Genomic DNA, 18,125 nt, shown 5'->3' with positions numbered 1-18,125 from the left:
AATTTCGCGGCCCATCTGAGAAGGAAAATAGGAGAGATTGGCCCAAGCCCACTCAACCATTACTGAGTGGGGGGTCACTCGATCATGACCAAGTGGGGGGCCACCCGATCATGTCTTCTTTTGCTCTTTTCATTGGCTCGATTTTGAGTTGTTCCCGTACCTCAACTTCATGCCCAATTTTCATATTGATTGAGCTCGAATCTCTCAAAACTCAAAACATAAAAGTTGTAGATAATTATCTTAGATTTCTATAGGACTTTGAATCAGCTTAATTGGAATTCATATGGGAAAGTTATGGCAAAAAAAAAAAGCAGTGTCGTGCCCACTTGGCATAACCGAGTGGGGTCATGAAAAGTTGTGGAAATTTGGTCTCCCCATGATCAAGTGAGGGGCCACTCGGTTATGACTGAGTGGGGGGCCACTCAGTCATGACTGAATGGGGGGCCACTTGTTCATGCCTTCTTTTTGGCTTTTGTCTTGGTTTGGGTCCATCTTCCTTCAATACTTGACTCTGAGCCTTAATAATGCAGGTGCATCAACTTCATGCCCTATTTACACCTTGATTTAGCTCGAATCCCTTAAAACTATAAACATGAAAGTTGTAGATAATTCTCTTATCTTTCCATATGACTTTGAATCACCTCAATCGAAGCTCATATGAGAAAGTTATACCTGAAAGCAGTGTCGTACCTACTCGACATAACCGAGTGGGTCCTCCCCACTTGGTCTCGGCTTGACCTCTTGCTCCATCGGCTTGTTTCCTTGATCTCCTACAACCCGATGGGCCTTTGGGCTTCATGTCCATGTCTCGCGACTCTTTTTGTTCTTGTGATTCTCCAAGTTTGCAGGGCATATCAATTGCTCCCTACTCTTTTAGTCGGGAGCTCCGGGTGAAAGAGTATCTTGTCCTGTAAACTTTTGAATATTACTTCTCTTTTACCTGCTTCATTTTCTACACATCCTCTCGAGTTTGGTTGCACACCATGCTTTTAAATTTCTAGGCTCTAGTGATTTTCAATTCCTTTGCAGAAGTATGAGGTAGATATACTAGTAAGTTCGCTTTCCATAGATGTCGAACTGTGCACCGAACAATGAGTTTAATTCTTCTCCCAGTTATGGTGTTGTGCATAGGACAATAGGTTTGCACTTTCTTTTCCCTTGTTGTCGGGCGATGAGCAGGACAATGGGCTTGAGTTCATTTTTCCTTCGTTGCCGGGCTGTGAGGAGGGTAACAAGCTTGAATGTACTTTTACCTCATTGCCGGGCCGTGAGCGGGGCAATGGGCTTGAGTTTATTTTTCCCTCGTCGTCGGGCAGTGAGAGGGGTAACGGGCTTGAGTGTATTTTTACCTCATTGTCGGGCTATAAGCGAGACAACGGGTTTGAGTGTACTTTTACCTCATTGCCAGGCCGTGGGGAAATGGGTTTGAGTTTATTTTTCCCTCGTTGTCGGGCCATAAGCAAGGCAACGGGCTTGAGTTCATTTTTCCCTCATTGTCGGGCCGTGAGCGAGGCAACTGGCTTAAGTGTACTTTTACCTCGTTGCTGGGCTATAAGCGGGACAATGGGCTTGAGTGTACTTTTACCTCATTGCCAGGCCGTGAGCAGGGCAATGGGTTTGAGTGTATTTTTCCCTCGTTGCCGGGCCGTGAGCAGGGCAACGGGCTTGAGTTCGTTTTTCCCTCGTTGCCGGGTCATGAGCGGGGCAACGGGCTTGAGTGTACTTTTACCTCATTGCCAGGCCGTGAGCAGGGCAATGGTTTTGAGTGTATTTTTCCCTCGTTACCGGGCCGTGAGCAGGGTAACGGGCTTGAGTTTGTTTTTCCCTCGTTGTCGGGCCGTGAGCGAGGCAACGGGTTTGAGTGTACTTTTACCTCGTTGCCGGGCTATAAGCGGGACAACGGGCTTGAATGTACTTTTACCTCGTTGCCGGGCTGTGAGCGGGACAATGGGTTTGAATGTACTTTTAGCTTGTTGTCGGGCTATAAGCGGGACAATGGGCTTGAATGTACTTTTACCTCATTGCCGGGCCGTGAGCGGGGCAATGGGCTTGAGTTTATTTTTCCCTCGTTGTCGGGCCGTGAGCAGGGTAATGGGCTTGAGTTCATTTTTCCCTCGTTGTCGGGCCGTGAGTGGGGCAACGAGCTTGACTTTGTTGTTTTTTCTTGTAAGCAGAGCATAGCAAATGAACTTTTATAAAGCAATGTGTAATGAAAACGCTGACATTTTTTTTGAAATAAGTTAGCACATCCACTGTTTCCTTTTGGGTCTTATTGTTGCCTCTGAGCATGAGATACACAGGTCATGCACAACTTCAAAAAGTTTAGTTTCTCGTTCTTTAACATAGGCTCTCTTCAATGTGTCTGAATTTTGCTCCCAATTTTCTCTTTGAGGGCATTAATGGTGGGTGACTGCCTTCTTCTAAGGGCATGTCCTTTCGTGGCTTGTCTTGATGGAATAAGAGGAGTCCCCTGCCATAGTTTCACCTCTAGAAATAACCTGGATGGCTTGGTGAATTGGTTTGTTATCTAGAGGAGGGTCTTGTCTGTGATCCCTCCCTCTTTCTTGTTGTCTTGGATTTTTTCTTTCTCACCTTTCATGCCAGTCTTCTCTTTATCGGGATTCCCTACCTTCTTTTTCTTCATTCCATACATATCTTTGTAGATGCCCTTCTCGGACGAGCATCTCAATCTGATTTTTCAATTCTCGGCACTAGTTAGTGGAATGATCACGTGTCCTGTGATATCTACAATATTCTTCTCTATTCCTCCCCATAGGATGGTCAACCTTTTTCGAGAGTCTAATGAGACTTGACCCTTCGATGGCTGCAAGTATGGTTGACCGAGGTTGGAGAAGTTTGGTGTAATGGTGGAATTGAAGTTGAGGTATATCTGATCCCCTAACCCGCCTGGAGTCCTCTTCAACATCGCTTTCCTTCCTTTTTCACTCTCTGCCCTCATTCCCACCTACAGCTCTCATAACTTCTGTATGGAGCACGTATTTATTTGCTTTAGTAAACAAATCTATTAGGGTTGTTGGTGGGTCCAAAGATAATGATTCCTGTAGGGTAGTTAGTCTCGTTCCGTGTAACATAGCAGACACTGCCATTGTAATTGGTAAATCATGAACTTCGAGGGTGGCGTTCCGAAATCTATCCACATACTGACGCAGAGTTTCTTTGTTCCCTTGTCGAATACTTAACAAGTATGTGGTGTCCTTTTTTCTTCTACTATTAATCATAAATGCCTTAACAAATTCCATTCTGAGCTAACCGAATGAAGTGATAAAGGCCTCAGGTAAACTGTTGAACCATGTCCGAGCATGCCTTAACAGAGTTAAGGAGAAAGCTTAGCACATTATGTCATCGTCCCATCCATGCAATATCATCAACGACTCATAGCTTTGAATGTGATCATAGGGATCATCCTTGTCGAAATAGGGGGTGATTTGAGGCATCCTGAATTTTCTAGGCAGTGGCTTCTCCAATAAATCTGTAGTAAACGGACATTCTCTGCCTTGTTGCTCCTCCGTGGCTGGGATCAATTTCTTTCGTTCAAGTACTTCTTCAACTACCCTTTTCCTGTCATCTCGTATACTTGTTGTTGTTTGGTTATCATGTCTTGTTGGCGTGCCAGCCTCAGTTTCATGGTATCTCCATCTTTGGGCGCTTCTAACCCTGTTTTCCATTCGTGGGCTCTCATTTCTTCGGGGCCTGGCGCGAGGATTCTTCCTTAGTGGTGGTGATCTATCCTCCAGACAAGGAGTGGATCGGGAATGAGAATCGAGAGTGGCCTCTTGATAGGAATTAGCTCCCACCTCGGGCTGAGGCTCAGGTGGTGGCATAAACTTTTCAAAGTATCGGGCAACGTCCCTCCAGGCATCATACCTTGTGGTATACTAGCCATGTCTCGAAGTGCCTGCATGCCCTCAACGTGTTGCTATCACAATGCTTCATACTCTTCCCACGGGACCGTACGCGGTGGCTGTCATGAAGTCCCAGCTTGATCAGTAGGAAGTAGCCTTGAGCCGATGTTAAGTGGAGGTGGGACTGATTGGTTCCCCACCTGCTGGCTGGGGGAAACGGAGCGATCACCTCCTTGTGGTTGAGCATTATAAGGGGGAAGAGGTGCTCCTTGTGGGTGAGAATCGGGAATAATGGGAGGCGCTCCCTGTTGTTGAGAGTTCCGTGGTGGTAGGCGCGTTTCTACGCCTTGAGAGAGAGTTCGTCAGGGTCCACAGGTGTTTTCCATTCTTAAGTTAACTTTTTGTCTTGCGTTTCCCACAGAGGGCGCCAATTGTTGTTGCCAAAATACAACAATCTATTTTTAATTGCAGACAGATGCAAGAGTCTTGAGAGTCGTGCCTTCACTGATGAGAATCTTGACAAGCAATTGGATCTGGTAGAGGTCCAGATCTGGTAATCCGATAGAGCTGATGGTCTGATAAGGCTGATGATCCGGTGGGCTGATGATCTGGTGGCCAAAAATGATCTGGTGGCTTAAAATGATCTGGTGGCCCAAAATGATCTGGTGGGATGATGATCTGGTGGCCCAAAATGACCGAGTGACCTGAGGGTGACGAGTGGCCTTGCTGACCGAGTGACCTGAGGGTGACGAGTGGCCAAGGTGACCGAGTGACCTGAGGGCGACGAGTGGCCTTGGCGACTGAGTGACCTAAGGGCGACGAGTGGCCATAGTGACCGAGTGATCTGAGGGCGATGAGTGGCTAAGGTGACCGAGTGACCTGAGGGCGACTAGTGGCCTTGCTGACCGAGTGACCTGAGGGAGACGAGTGGCCAAGGTGACCGAGTGACCTGAAGGCGACGAGTGGCCTTGCTGACCGAGTGACCTGAGGGTGACGAGTGGCTTACAAAACGAGAGCACCGTTAGGACGCGGGTGGGGGTCCCCGCGCAAACCCTTCGATGCTTAAGTTAGATCTCGAGAGAAAATGAGAAAATTATAGTTCAATTACTCAAAATTACGTCCCTTGTGATGAAGGCATGGTCTCATTTTTATAGCGGAGGAGAGAGAGAAGACGTGCGAGAATCGGGCTGAGAATCTCACGGCCCATTTTGATGATTTCGTGGCCCATCCGAGAAGGAAAATAGGAGAGATTGGCCCAAGCGCACTTGACCATGACGGAGTGGGGGGCCACCCGATCATGTCTTCTTTTGCCCTTTTCCTTGGCTTGGTTTTGAGTTGTTCCCGTACCTCAACTTCATGCTTGATTTTCATATTGATTGAGCTCGAATCTCTCAAAACTCAAAACATAAAAGTTGTAGATAATTCTCTTAGCTTTCTATAGGACTTTGAATTAGATTAATCGAAATTCATATGAGAAAGTTATAGCCAAAAAACAAAAGTAGTGTTGTGCTCACTTGGCATAACCGAGTGGGGTCATGAAAAGTTGCGGAAATTTGGTCTGCCCATGACTGAGTGAGGGGACACTCGGTCATGACCGAGTGGGGGGCCACTCGTTCATGCCTTCTTTTTGGCTTTTGTCTTGGTTCGGGTCCATCTTCCTTCAATACTTGACTCTGAGCCTTAATAGTGCAAGTGTATCAACTTCATGCCCGATTTACGCCTTGATTAAGCTTGAATCTATTAAAACTCAAAACATTAAAGTTGTAGACAATTCTTTTATCTTTCCATAGGACTTTAAATCACCTCAATCGGAGCTCATATGAGAAAGTTATACCCAAAAAACCAAAGCAGTGTCGTACCCACTCGGCATAATCGAGTAGGTCCTCCCCACTTGGTCTCGACTCAACCTCTGGCTCCATCGGCTTGTTTGCTTGATCTCCTACAACTCACTAGGCCTTTGGGCTTCATGTCCATGTCTCGCAACTCTTTTTGGTCTTGTGATTCTCCAAGTTTGTAGGGCATATCAGGTTTATTTCATGTCTTGCATTCATTCATGAAACCGTGGTTTTTGAACTCTCACTTAGATGATTCATCATCTAATATGGACTTTGTCCTTGGAATATTCAAATGTTTCAGGTGAAGGCAGCGGTGCGAAGGGAAAAGGAATTGCCGAGGAGTGATGGCGATTAGTGGATGTTTTATATTATGTCATTTCAATTTTGTTGTTTATTTTGAGGACATTGGTAAATGTTGGTTCGACTTTATATTATGAATAAAGTGGTTTAGGTTATGATTTATTGAGGTTTCGATCTAGCTTCCGCATTTGAGATGATGCACCTATCTTAGTTTATTAATGGTACATTGTTGATATACTGAGAAGGTGTAATGGGTGAAGGATTATAAACGAGGATACATAGCATGCAACGGAAGCAGTTTTTAAAAAAAACTTTCCTCGTATTGATTAGAATCTAGGAAACTTACTTCTCCTATGGATTACCGGACGGAATGATGTGACAGGTGGAGGATGGGCGGGATCTTCTTCTCGTAGTGGAGACGACGGCTGTCCTGCAATCCTTCGGCTCCTCCGCATCAGAACTTGAAGGCTCTCTTTCGATCTTCCAAGGTATGACTCAAGAACTCGTGGCCTCTCTTTCGGTGAAGAAGAGTAAAATCGACTTGGGTGAAAAACAACCAAGGAGAGAATATATAGGGAGAACCCTAGGGTTAAAACCCTAGTGGGCCAAACCCTAATGGGCCAAGTCCATTTAATTAATTTTCTAATTGGGTTAGCCCAATTAATTAATTAAAAACTAATGAACTATTATTTTATTCTAGCCCAATTAATTATGGACCATTCTGAATAAAATAATTTTCTCTCAATGTAATTCACCCAACAAGCCAAATGTATTAAATAATACATGAGTTATATCGAGCTACCCCGGGGACCAAAAGACGAATCATTCACGGCTACTAAAATGACCAAAATATCCCTGCTACCTAGTAGCTATATTTTGTCATTCTAAGTGTTCCAACTATCACCATATGGTAACACTGACCCCACGAATAATTTTGCATATGCCATGTCTTTGACCTACTAGTGTAATGACGAAAATACCCCTCTGCGTAACACCCATCATTTAGAAAGGAATAATGTACTAACACCTCTCTAAATGATTTCTACCATCCTTAGATCACTAGTCCAATAATCCGTGACTACTCGAATGTACTTGCTTATCACTGGGAGCTATCTAGAAGCACACACTCTTAAGTCACGTTCCCAGGGCCCTGGATTATTTGATTATTCTTGGACAATCACAAGGGGGTGAATCACAGAAACTATCTTGTATTAGTCTGTCTTAGCTAATTAGAAACCATACTCCCAACTCAAAAGGTTATTGATCTTTGATAGACCTCACCTACAGTGAATCTAAGAATATAGCTCTAGGTTCACTAGACCACCAACTAATACTCAAGTATTAGAGTACTCGTCCACGTAGTAGCAGTGATAGACTAGCTCCATGATAATTAGTACTTTGTTATTAGCTTCTATCACAGGTCCACTCTACGCATTCCAAATGCGCTTGTACAATTAGAGTAAACTGACTGTTTACTGGCTAAGGCAAGCCATCCTCCATTAGGATCTATTGCACAATGATCTTATCATGATAGAATGCCCAGTTCTATCAAAAGATCAAGAGTAATGTTTTCTTGCTTATTAAGTACCCATGATTCATGCCTAACTGTGAAGAACGACCCATCACATGAATCACTTACTTAATAGCATGGACACTTTTCCAACAATTAAATGCAAATAATATATGTGCCATAAACTAACTAAAAGAAACATCATTACCATAAATTAAACAAAACGTGTCTTTAGGGCATACATTTCCAACAATGGGATCTTCAGGAAATGGTTTTTTGTTGAGTTTCCGTTGATTGAAAAAAAAAAAATTCCCGAAATCTTACGTTACCTAATGCCCTGGGAAAGTGGGGTGTTACAATTGGTATCAGAGCAAAGGTTTGAAATTTAAGTGACTTTGATTAGAGCAAAGGTTATTTGAGGATTATAGACTTCATGGAAAATTTAGAAACTATTGATTCGAGGTCAATAGTTGAAATCCTTATATGGAATAACGGGATAACTGGTAGTTATCGGGAATGATCGAGTTAGAAATAATTCGGTTGGATTGAGGATCCTGGGGATATTAAACTTAGGATAATTCGATAAGTGTTGTGGAGAATCGAGTTTAAGGATTCTGAAGATCGATTTTGATGATAGGGATCTCAAAATAAATGTTGTGAGGATCGAGGTAGGGTTACTTGAAGGAAACGACTCATGGGAACGAGTCGAGTGTGTTAGTTCAAATGTTGAACTAGAGAATGAAATGGCTGGGATATAGGATTGAATCCCGTAAAGGTTATTGGAGACTAGAAATTTTGGCTACTCGTGAATTAAGATTTGGACAAGGTACCTCTGATGGTTGTGGGATCCGAAAGAACTGTTAGCAAGATTGAGATTATCTTTAAGTGAGATTTGCACTGATTAAGGAAGTGTTTTTCCTATTTCAGATGGTGAAAACTCGAAGAGTCACGGATCTCAATGAATGGGACGAGCAAGATGAAAATGACATTAGTAGCAGTCGCCGCAGTCGTTCTGCGAATTATGTCACGAACAATGGACGACAAGAGGAACGATTAGGTCCTATTGAGAATAGACTTGACTGAATGGAAAGAATCTTAGAGGGCATGCTGACACATGTAATGAGGAACGAGTCGCCGAGGCATACTACTTGTGTGTTGGATCAGTATCGCAGACAAAGACCCCCGGTGTTCAAGGGAAAAGTAGAAGACGACCCTTGCTTGGCTCCAACATTTGCAATGTAGTGATGAAGAGAAGGTTAATTGTGCTACGTTCATGCTAGAGGAAGAGGCTGTACGATGGTGGCAATCAACCCAACGAGCTTTGGAGAGGACACCTAGGCAAGTAGAGCAAGATCCAAGGCTGAGGCAAGCTAAACTTGTGACTTGGGCAAGATTCAAGGAAGCATTTGACACAAAATATTTTCCTCGGAGCTGGAGAGAATAAAAGACTTGGGAGTTCATGAAGTTGAAGCAGACTGACGAGATGTCGGTGACTCAATATGACGTTAAGTTTACTCAACTGATCAGGTACGTGCCTATGTACGAAGCCGATGAGTGGCAGAAGGCACAGAAATTTGTGGGTAGATTAAAAGTGGGACTACAACAAGCTCTTAGCTCATGGACAATGGACACCTGCAATGAGGCGTTGGATATAGCCTTATCCACGGAAACTAATTTACTGCGTGTTGGATTGATTAGATCGGACAAAAAGAAGAAAGATCTGAAAGGTGGAGAACACAAATCAGATGGAAGGAACTCCAAAGATAGTGGGCCGTGCTCCCGATGTAATAAGATACACTCAGGGAGACAATGTTTCCAAAGACATGTCCGCTGTTTTACATGCGGTGAAGAAGGACATAAGGAAAATGACTGCCCTAAAAATAAAGAAGCACCTTCAACTGGGAATCGAATAAGGATCACATGTTTCACGTGTCAACAACTTGGTCATTACTCAAGCGAATGTCCAAAGAGGCAGAAGGTGGAGCAAGTGGGAAAAGCAAATGAGGCATAAAAACCTCGCCCTGGACAAGTTTTCTATCTGTCAAGGGATGACGAGGATATCTACTCGACAATGGAGAAAGGTACACCGAGTTAGTTCAATGTTATCAATTTATGCGTAATCATATCATATGCATTAACATTAGAGTGGGTTGGGAGATTTAGGAGTCAAATGAAATGTATTTTGAGGACACGATTGGAAATGGAATTAAGTATTATGAATTATTTTGAGATGTGTAACCGCTTGTTTAAAGCTACAACGGGATATTTTGGAAAATAAGAAACATGTTTGGTAAGCATGGATCGTGTTAGGATGTATGTTAAGAATGATCATCAAGGATTAGGAATAATATATCTATGATATTTTTATTAGGAGTCATTAGCAATAGCAGTGATTCAATTATCACAGACCAAATTTCGAGGACGAAATTTATTAAGGGGGAGAGAATGTAATACCCTGAAATTTCTTGAAGTTATAAATGTGTTTTATAAAGGGCATAAATGGTATTTATGGAAAAATGAGGCTATAGGGTACACTATCGCAGTTTAAAACGACCAAAGGGAGTACCTTGGACCCTAGAAGATTAAGGAAAATGGTATAGTAAGGACGAGTGATTCAAGTTATGATTTTAGGTGATAAAAGAAATGGGATCGGAAACAATTTTTGGTACAACTGTCGATCGAGCTGAGAAAATCGAATCGACGTAGGGATCATCCAGAAAGTCAACGGAGCATGTTGGGGACCAATATTTTATGTATAGAACAAGCCTTGAGTGATTCCAGGTTGAAACGGATGGATTTAAGGTCAAATCGAACAACTGGGCCTAAGTATAATTTTCTAATTTTGCCCGAGGGAGGCCGAAAAGGTAATTTTTTGGGAATTTCAAGGGTGAAATGAGAAGTATAGAACTTGTGGGCCTTAATGGTGGTATTGGACTTATCAAGGGTGCATTGGAAAGGGCAAAATGAGATTGGAATTAGGGGGGTGAAAGTGCAATAAAATAAAAGTTGGCAGTGTGAACGCACCAAAGAATTCGGCCATCGCAAATCCGCCGCACGTGGAGGCCGATCTCGGTGATGGGACGGCCAAGGAGGAGCTAGGGGAGGTTGTATACAACGTGGGGAAACTTAGTGGCCAAGGATTGGCCGCTGATTGGTCGGATTTTGGCCAGAAATCGCCTATAAAAAGGGTAAGGGTTCGGCTGAAACTTAGCAAAGATATTGGCCTCATTTTGGTGAGATTTTGGGAGCTTTGATAAGGGGCTATTGGTCTCGAGGCATCAAGGAAGGTTTCTGGAGCATTTAGAGGATTTTTATCAAAGTTTGGAGGTTGTTTCAAGCTTCACCGGAATCGGGTGGCGGATGCCTAGGGTTGACCTACAACTCAACTTCCAGTGGTGTTTCGGCCTGAAATCAGTGGCATCGTCATCGACTTTGAGTAGGCTTCAAAGGGATACCCTTTTCGTGGCCATCGAAGTATCCGTTGGTGGTTGGAAAATCGAAGAAGACGGTGGCGCGTGGTTGCACACGCCAGCTTTCACGCATAGCCACGTGCAGGGCGCGTAAGGGCTCGTGGATAGGGGTATTTTGATAATTTTTCTTCCATTATTTTTATTGATTTATTTTAGGATTTATCATGTGGAAAAATTGAGAAAATTATGAAAAAATTGAGGAAAATGGATTTTGATGCTTCCTTAATTAAATATGGTATTTAGGGTGTATCTTGGCTTGAGGTTGAGAATAAATTCAAGTGTTTATGATTTGACATGCAAATTGAGGCAGTGTAAGAGGATTGAGGCGATCCGAATACATTCAAGGTGAGTTTTTGCCCCCAAAACTTGGTTTTAAGTTGTGAGTGTTCTACCGAAAAACTTGGTTTTGACTTGTGAGTGGTTCTCCCCCAAACTTATTTACTGTGGGTGTTTCTACCCTAAATATTGGTATTTGTGTTACCTAAATGTGTTGTGATTTTATGCATAACGATTTTATTGCTTGCAAACGGTAACCGGTGATGATTAATTTTATGAGGGAGGTTCTTCCCTAAACGTTTTGAACATTTGCATTGCATTTTATAAAATGTTGTTTATATGATGCATTGAATTGTGAAATGTGGCATTGTCTTGCGTTTTGTGTGTTCGTATGGAATGTCATCCTAAGATGTTGTCTGGATAGTGTAACCATAATTTTCTAAGAGCGTGACGGAATAATAGGGGTATCTTGTGCTGATGTGCATGCTGGGATAGCCGCCTTGGTTTCCATGCCAGTCCATTTGGTCAGAGAAGTTGCACTAGGATTACTAGGTAGTCCATGTTGTGTTGTTCATGTAGGATGTTAGCCTAGGATGTTGTCTGGATAATGTAGCCATAATTCTCCAAGGGCGTGAAGGAATAATAGGGGTATCTTATGCTGGTGAGTATGCCAGAAAAGTCGCCTTGGTTTTCGTGCCAGGCCGTTTGGTCAGGGAAGTTGCACTAGGATGACTAGGTGGTCCATGTGAAATTTTGGAGTTGGGATTCTGTGGTGATTCTTGGATGCTTAGAGTGAGAATGTAATCTCCGACGTAAATGTGGTGAGCCGAGTTCTTGAGTTGATGTGACTCTCCTAGGTCGGGAGTTGGTAACGATTGTTCCCAAGATGTTAGAGAAATGCGTTTACTTGCCCCTCTTAAGCTAGAATCGCGTCGTGTCGATGTGTCGGTATGGTGGCATAACTTTTAGAGAGATTGCTCTTTTCTCATGGTAGGGTTAAGCACTTGGGATTCTCTTGGGCTAGGGCTTACCAGGTGTATTGGTTTATTTCATGTCTTGCATTCATTCATGAAAACGTGATTTTTGAACTCTTACTTAGATGATTCATCATCTAATATGAACTTTGTCTTTGGAATATTCAAACGTTCCAGGTGAAGGCAACGGTGCGAAGGGAAAGGGAATTGCCGAGGAGTGACGGCGATTAGTGGATGTTTTATATTATGTCGTTTCAATTATGTTGTTTATTTTGAGGATGTCGGTAAACGTTGGTTTGACTTTCTATTATGAATAAAGTTGTTTCGGTTATGATTTATTGAGGTTTCGATCTAGCTTTCGCATTTGAGATGATGAACCTGTCTTAGTTTATTAATGGTTCATAGTTGATATACTGAGAAGGTGTAACGGGATCTTCGGGGAACGATTTTGTGTTGAGTTTCCGTTGATTGGAAAAAAATATTCCCAGAATCTTACGTTACCTAATGTCCTGGGAGAGCGAGGTGTTACAGGTATGGGCTGCCCTACTGTGTTGGTAGTGGCTACCTTGTGCATTATCATCAACCCGCTTGCTGCGTTGGTCACGCTGCTGATTGCAGGTTGACTCAGCAACCTGATTTTGGAGTTGTTAGATGATTTGGAGGAGGACTTCCATGATAGCTAGATAGTTTGGAGCTAGGTAAGGGTACGAACATGATGAACTCTGAAAAAGGATGCCTTGGAGTATACAAGGTGGTGGAAGATGGTGGAACAAGGGTATGCGCAGCTTGTTGGTGTTGGTAGTGGCTTCCTTGTGTGTTGTCATCAAGTCGCTTGCTGCGTTAGTCACGCTACTGATTGTGGGTTGACTCGGTAGCCTGATTTTGGACTTGCTAGATGGTTTGGAGGAGGACTTCCGTGGTGGTTACATTTTTTCGGGATGGGAGTGAAGTTGTTTTGGCTTTTGGTTCTAGTCATGGCTGGTTGAGGGGTAAATCAAGAGATTCAGGTGGATATATGGGGTAGGTGTGCTTTATCGAGCCCCACGATGGGAGCCAAATGTTCCTCCCGGCTTGAAGGGTTGCCGAATGGGGAGATTCTGGGGGCGTCGGAGCTGGTTCCTGAGATCCTAATAAGGGGATGGCGTCATTACAAGACACTTCGACGGTGAAGTGAGTAAGGAATTTAGTTAACAAAGTGTCTATGGACTAAAAAGAACATACCTTGTCTTGTGAGCAGATTAACTTATATAGAGTGGAAAAAAGGGTTCCTTGACATGCAAGCAAACCCTAGGTGTTACAGCGGGATGGGACGGTATCAGGTGCCAGGGAGACTCTCTGACGATGTTGTGGTGCCGATGGGACTTTCATTAAATGCCAATGGAACCTTTAGTGAGCACTGGAGTATTGTAGGTACAAAGGTGATGGTGATTACTGTTGGCAGGTATGGGGTCGAGATTAGGCTAGGAAGGCCGATAGAGGTATTGGGCCTCTATCAATACCTCTATCGGGCTAGGTCCGATTGGGCCAATATGGTCCATATCCATTCCTTGTTTTTTCTCAAGATCAACGTATCCATTTATATCTGTTCCCAAATTCATAGTTATTAGATTGGATGGTTTTACCAAATTTCTGTGATGCTTTACTTCAATTTTCCACCTTCTGTTACATGTTTTTGTGCAAAATCTTATTTGAGTTGTTTTGACAGTTAGAGACGTTCAAGAGACAACTGATGCAATCACTTAATGATGACAATTTATCAGTAAGATTTTGATGTTCTCAATAGTTCATGATTGTTATGTCTTTGTTAGACATACTTCTTGAGACTTATTTTATTATTATGTTCTTTGCTTCGACAGCAAGCTGAAACTGTTGATATTGTGACATATGAACAATCAATTCCCAAACCCTATCAAGTGAAAGGCACTTCAATCCAATTGCTTATGTTTGTTCTTTTCGTTATTTCAACGAACCATTTCCTCTTGTTATTCTTTCAATTTTTCTTGGTGCTTGTCGCTTGACAGATGAGGAGGTGAATAGCTATACAGCACACCATTATTTAAACATGTCTACAGAAAGTCAATACCCAACTGATGATGGTATTTGAACTTGACTCCAGCAGTTCATTTATTTTTTCATGCATGTCTTGTTCATAGCATGATCCCTGCTCCTTGTTTTGCTCACAGCCTCGAAGCAATATTTGCAAAGATTTTCTATCACACCATACATAACAATCTGGAACTCCAAAAATCACATCCACCACAGGATCTCCAGTAAGGTATTCGGCTGCCAGATCTCATCTGGAGACCTCTCGACTCTCGAGCCACCTCTCCTCCAAAAACTCAGCATGAAGGACTTCATGCATAGTCTACACATGGTACCCCTCAAGCAAGCAGTCATCAGCTCCAAACTCTTCTCGTGGACACCCAACAGCAGGTATTGAAAGTTGCAAATCCAGTCAGATTCCCAACTTTTAAGTGCTTTTTAACAGTTAAGTACTACTATTTATTCTTTTGCATGACCTTTGGAACATTGGTTGCTATGGACCAAACACAACTCAAATGAATTCTAGCTCCTGGTTCAGTTGGATATTTAGGCTATATTTTCTAGTTTCTTACGTGGCAACATAGAAGGAACAGTTTTAACTATAGTAGGCAATAGTGTTAACACCGGCTACATATTGTTATCATTTGAAAGAAAGGAAACCAACTAATGAAAAAACAAAAAATACTATCAGTTGGCGCCCACACCAAATATAAGTCTACCACACTTGAGTCTACTCTATGGTCACTCTTCTTTTGCAATTTCACATTCAACTATTTCATTACTTAATTATTCTGATTAATTTTTCCTGTACTGTTCTTCAAAAATGGTAAGCATGCCCCCCAAGAGTTTATGGAAAGGAGTTCTTCCGTCAAGCCAGGTGAGGAATCGTTATTCTGATTTATCTGCAATTGATTTTTCACCAACTACTTTGGCGGGACTGATATGGGAATTTTTTTGTTTATTTGTATTCCAGGAATCGTCTATCATATGAACAGTTCAGTGCATTTTTGGCAAACATAAAGGAATTTAATGCTCGAAAGCAATCGAGGCAGGTAATTAGTTGTTGATATACATGTAATCAAGTTCTAGATTGATGCACATCGTATCTATTTGTGCTCTGGCTTTTTGCTAGGAAAGTGATCTTTGTTTTCTCTTTCCAGGAAACTTTGAGAAAGCTGAAGAAATATTTGGGATGGATAATAAAGATCTTTACTTATCATTCCAAGGATTGCTTAACTTCAATGTATAAGAATCATTTTTGCTGAGACGATTTGTGATGATAGGCATGTGTATTCCTTCACTGCCCTTACAGTCTTTTCCTACATCCCTTTCCCCTTGAATCTGTTTAACTTACATAATATATCAGCAGGACAATGCACCAGATGACTTGGGACAACCTCAGATCCAGTTGCCTCGGAAGATGGCGCGTGGTGCTTCTCTATGAATTAACTTATTTCAATTTGCATATTAGCCAAATTATGCTGAAGGGACTGAAGTGTAGCAGTTCCAGGTTTGTTTTTTCTGTTTCTTCCCCGTACGTATGCCCGTAAACTACTGCCTTCTTGTTCCGACCTTTTCCTGCCATATTCAGAGAAAACAAATTGCACTAATTGTTGGTAGCGGTACATATCTATCGCTCAATGCAGTGTCACATAAAACAGTCCTCTTCTTTTTCAGTGCACCTCTCTCTTCTTCCCCCTCCCCCATATAACGCCAAGATATGGAGTCAAAACTCAGTACTCAATACTTGACAGGTATGGCGGAGAATTTAGATCTCGTGAAAGCCAATTATCTTAATTTTGAAAGGACAGTAATTGCGCTTTCCGTTATTCAGAGGAATTGCATGCGAGCAGTAAGATATTCCCAAGTCGAGAAAGTCCTAAGAAAAGACGCACAAATGATATGACCAATAACTGCATTGATGTGGGAACAGAAACCCAGATTGATGGGAGTTTTGAGACCCAATTTAAGGTTGTTTGGAAGAAAATTTACTCGTAAACATTCCATTTTAGTGGTTCCTATTCATGTGATTTAACAAAAATATCTATTAAGCCTTGGGCTTTTGCTTGTTGCCAAAGTGAGTGTAATATTTCATTTGTTATATGCAGGAAAAAAAAGCCGCTGTATATTGTTCGACAAAGGGATCAGCCTCCCGACTGATAGCGTGTTAGAGGATTGAACATGTAGAAGAAAGGGTAGACAAATCTCTGAGAAGGATCCCAGCCTGTTAAGAGAAACAAAAGAAGTGTACTGTACAGAACAAGAATAATTCCAGAACGGTAAATGATGGAAAAGCAAAAGTTTATGAGATATGTCTCTAGCGATCTTATACCCAGAAATCAGCTTAAAGATTCACTTCCAGGCAACATGCACCAACATGACCCTGTTGGAACATGAAACCACTTGAGAACGGAAAGTATGAAAAAAGAAGGAATTCTTGTCAGTTGATTAGGGATTGTAATCTCTCATTCCATTTTCCTTTAAAATCTGTTCGTGATTTGGTAGTCAAGATATCGGCAAACACACGCAAGCTATTCCGTATTCGCTGTTCCTGCTTTTTTTCCTGACTTTTGAAGCTCTGAGTGTCTCTACCTTATCTGTATAAATTTGTCATTTTGTATGCTAACTTCTGGGTCTGGGCTGCAATTATCCTCTACCCATCTGGAGTTCTTCGAGCTATTTGTTGTGTTCTACTTGGCTTGGCTTGGTGATTTTGTTTGACTAAAAATGAAAGGAAAATTGATCAATTCTTGATCTGTATAATGAGCAAATCACCTGACAAAACCCTTGGATTCATGTTTATTTGTTTCAATATGTTTTGTATTGTGCCATTTTGAACACAAGTGGGCACGAACTATGGCTAAGGCTTCCTATCTATGTTGGTTGATGGGATAGGTGGAGGCAAGCCATAGAAGCACCTGATACTTAGCTTGTGCATTGTTTAATTGCAAACCTCTTTCTCCTAATTTTGACTCACTTTGGTGGCAAATGGCTAGGGGAAAGCTAAAATCTTTAGTCACAGGGGAATCTCTTCACTCATCACTTGCAAAGCATTCTCAATCTACAAAATTACAGATTTATTAATTGTAGATAAAATTGTCAATGAAACCTGGTCCTTTCTTTGATGTGCTTTATGAACCCGATACCTTTTCAAACTGGAGAAGAAAGTTTGCTCCCCCGCCCGCCCCCCCCCCCCCTGAACTTTATGCTTCGACAAAAGGTCTCATCATCAAGAAGCCCTCCCTCATATATTTTTTGGGTTCTATTTCATGCACATAAATTGCTAATTAGGTACAAAGAGGGATATATATAATTCTAGCATTTAAAATCAAAATATCTAATTGAATGTGCTGCTCATAATTGATGGAAGATATTTTTAATCTGATGTGCGTAAATGTGTAGAATGATGCTATTGTTTTTTTTTTTTTTTTGACTGAAATAGCCATCCCATTCTGCCCTCGCATTTAACACCCAATACTAGATACCAGTGTTAAAATGCAAGGACATAATGGGATTTTCATTTCATTTAGCCCACTATTTGGTCTGATTTTGCAGGGTCCATATGTACATCGGGTTCATCTGAATTACAGCACAGAAATGTACCCGAAGAAACATGTTATGTTCCAGTTAAAGAGGAATATGGATAGCAGCAGTAAAGAGGTGGTTGCAAAGGAATTTAATTTGGGGGATATATTGCTGTACTTATTTTGGCGATACATATCTTGCAATCCCATGTGTTAGATTCTTAGCCTATGTGTAGGTTAGGCCTTTTGATGGTACTTGTGGTGTACAGCTTTAAACAGTATAAGAATAGTAATCAACATGAGTGCTTCCATTGATCACTTTTATCAAGG

This window comes from Diospyros lotus, chromosome 15, assembly GCF_014633365.1.
Source record: "Diospyros lotus cultivar Yz01 chromosome 15, ASM1463336v1, whole genome shotgun sequence".
NCBI lineage: Eukaryota > Viridiplantae > Streptophyta > Magnoliopsida > Ericales > Ebenaceae > Diospyros > Diospyros lotus.
This window is presented reverse-complemented; position numbering follows the sequence as displayed.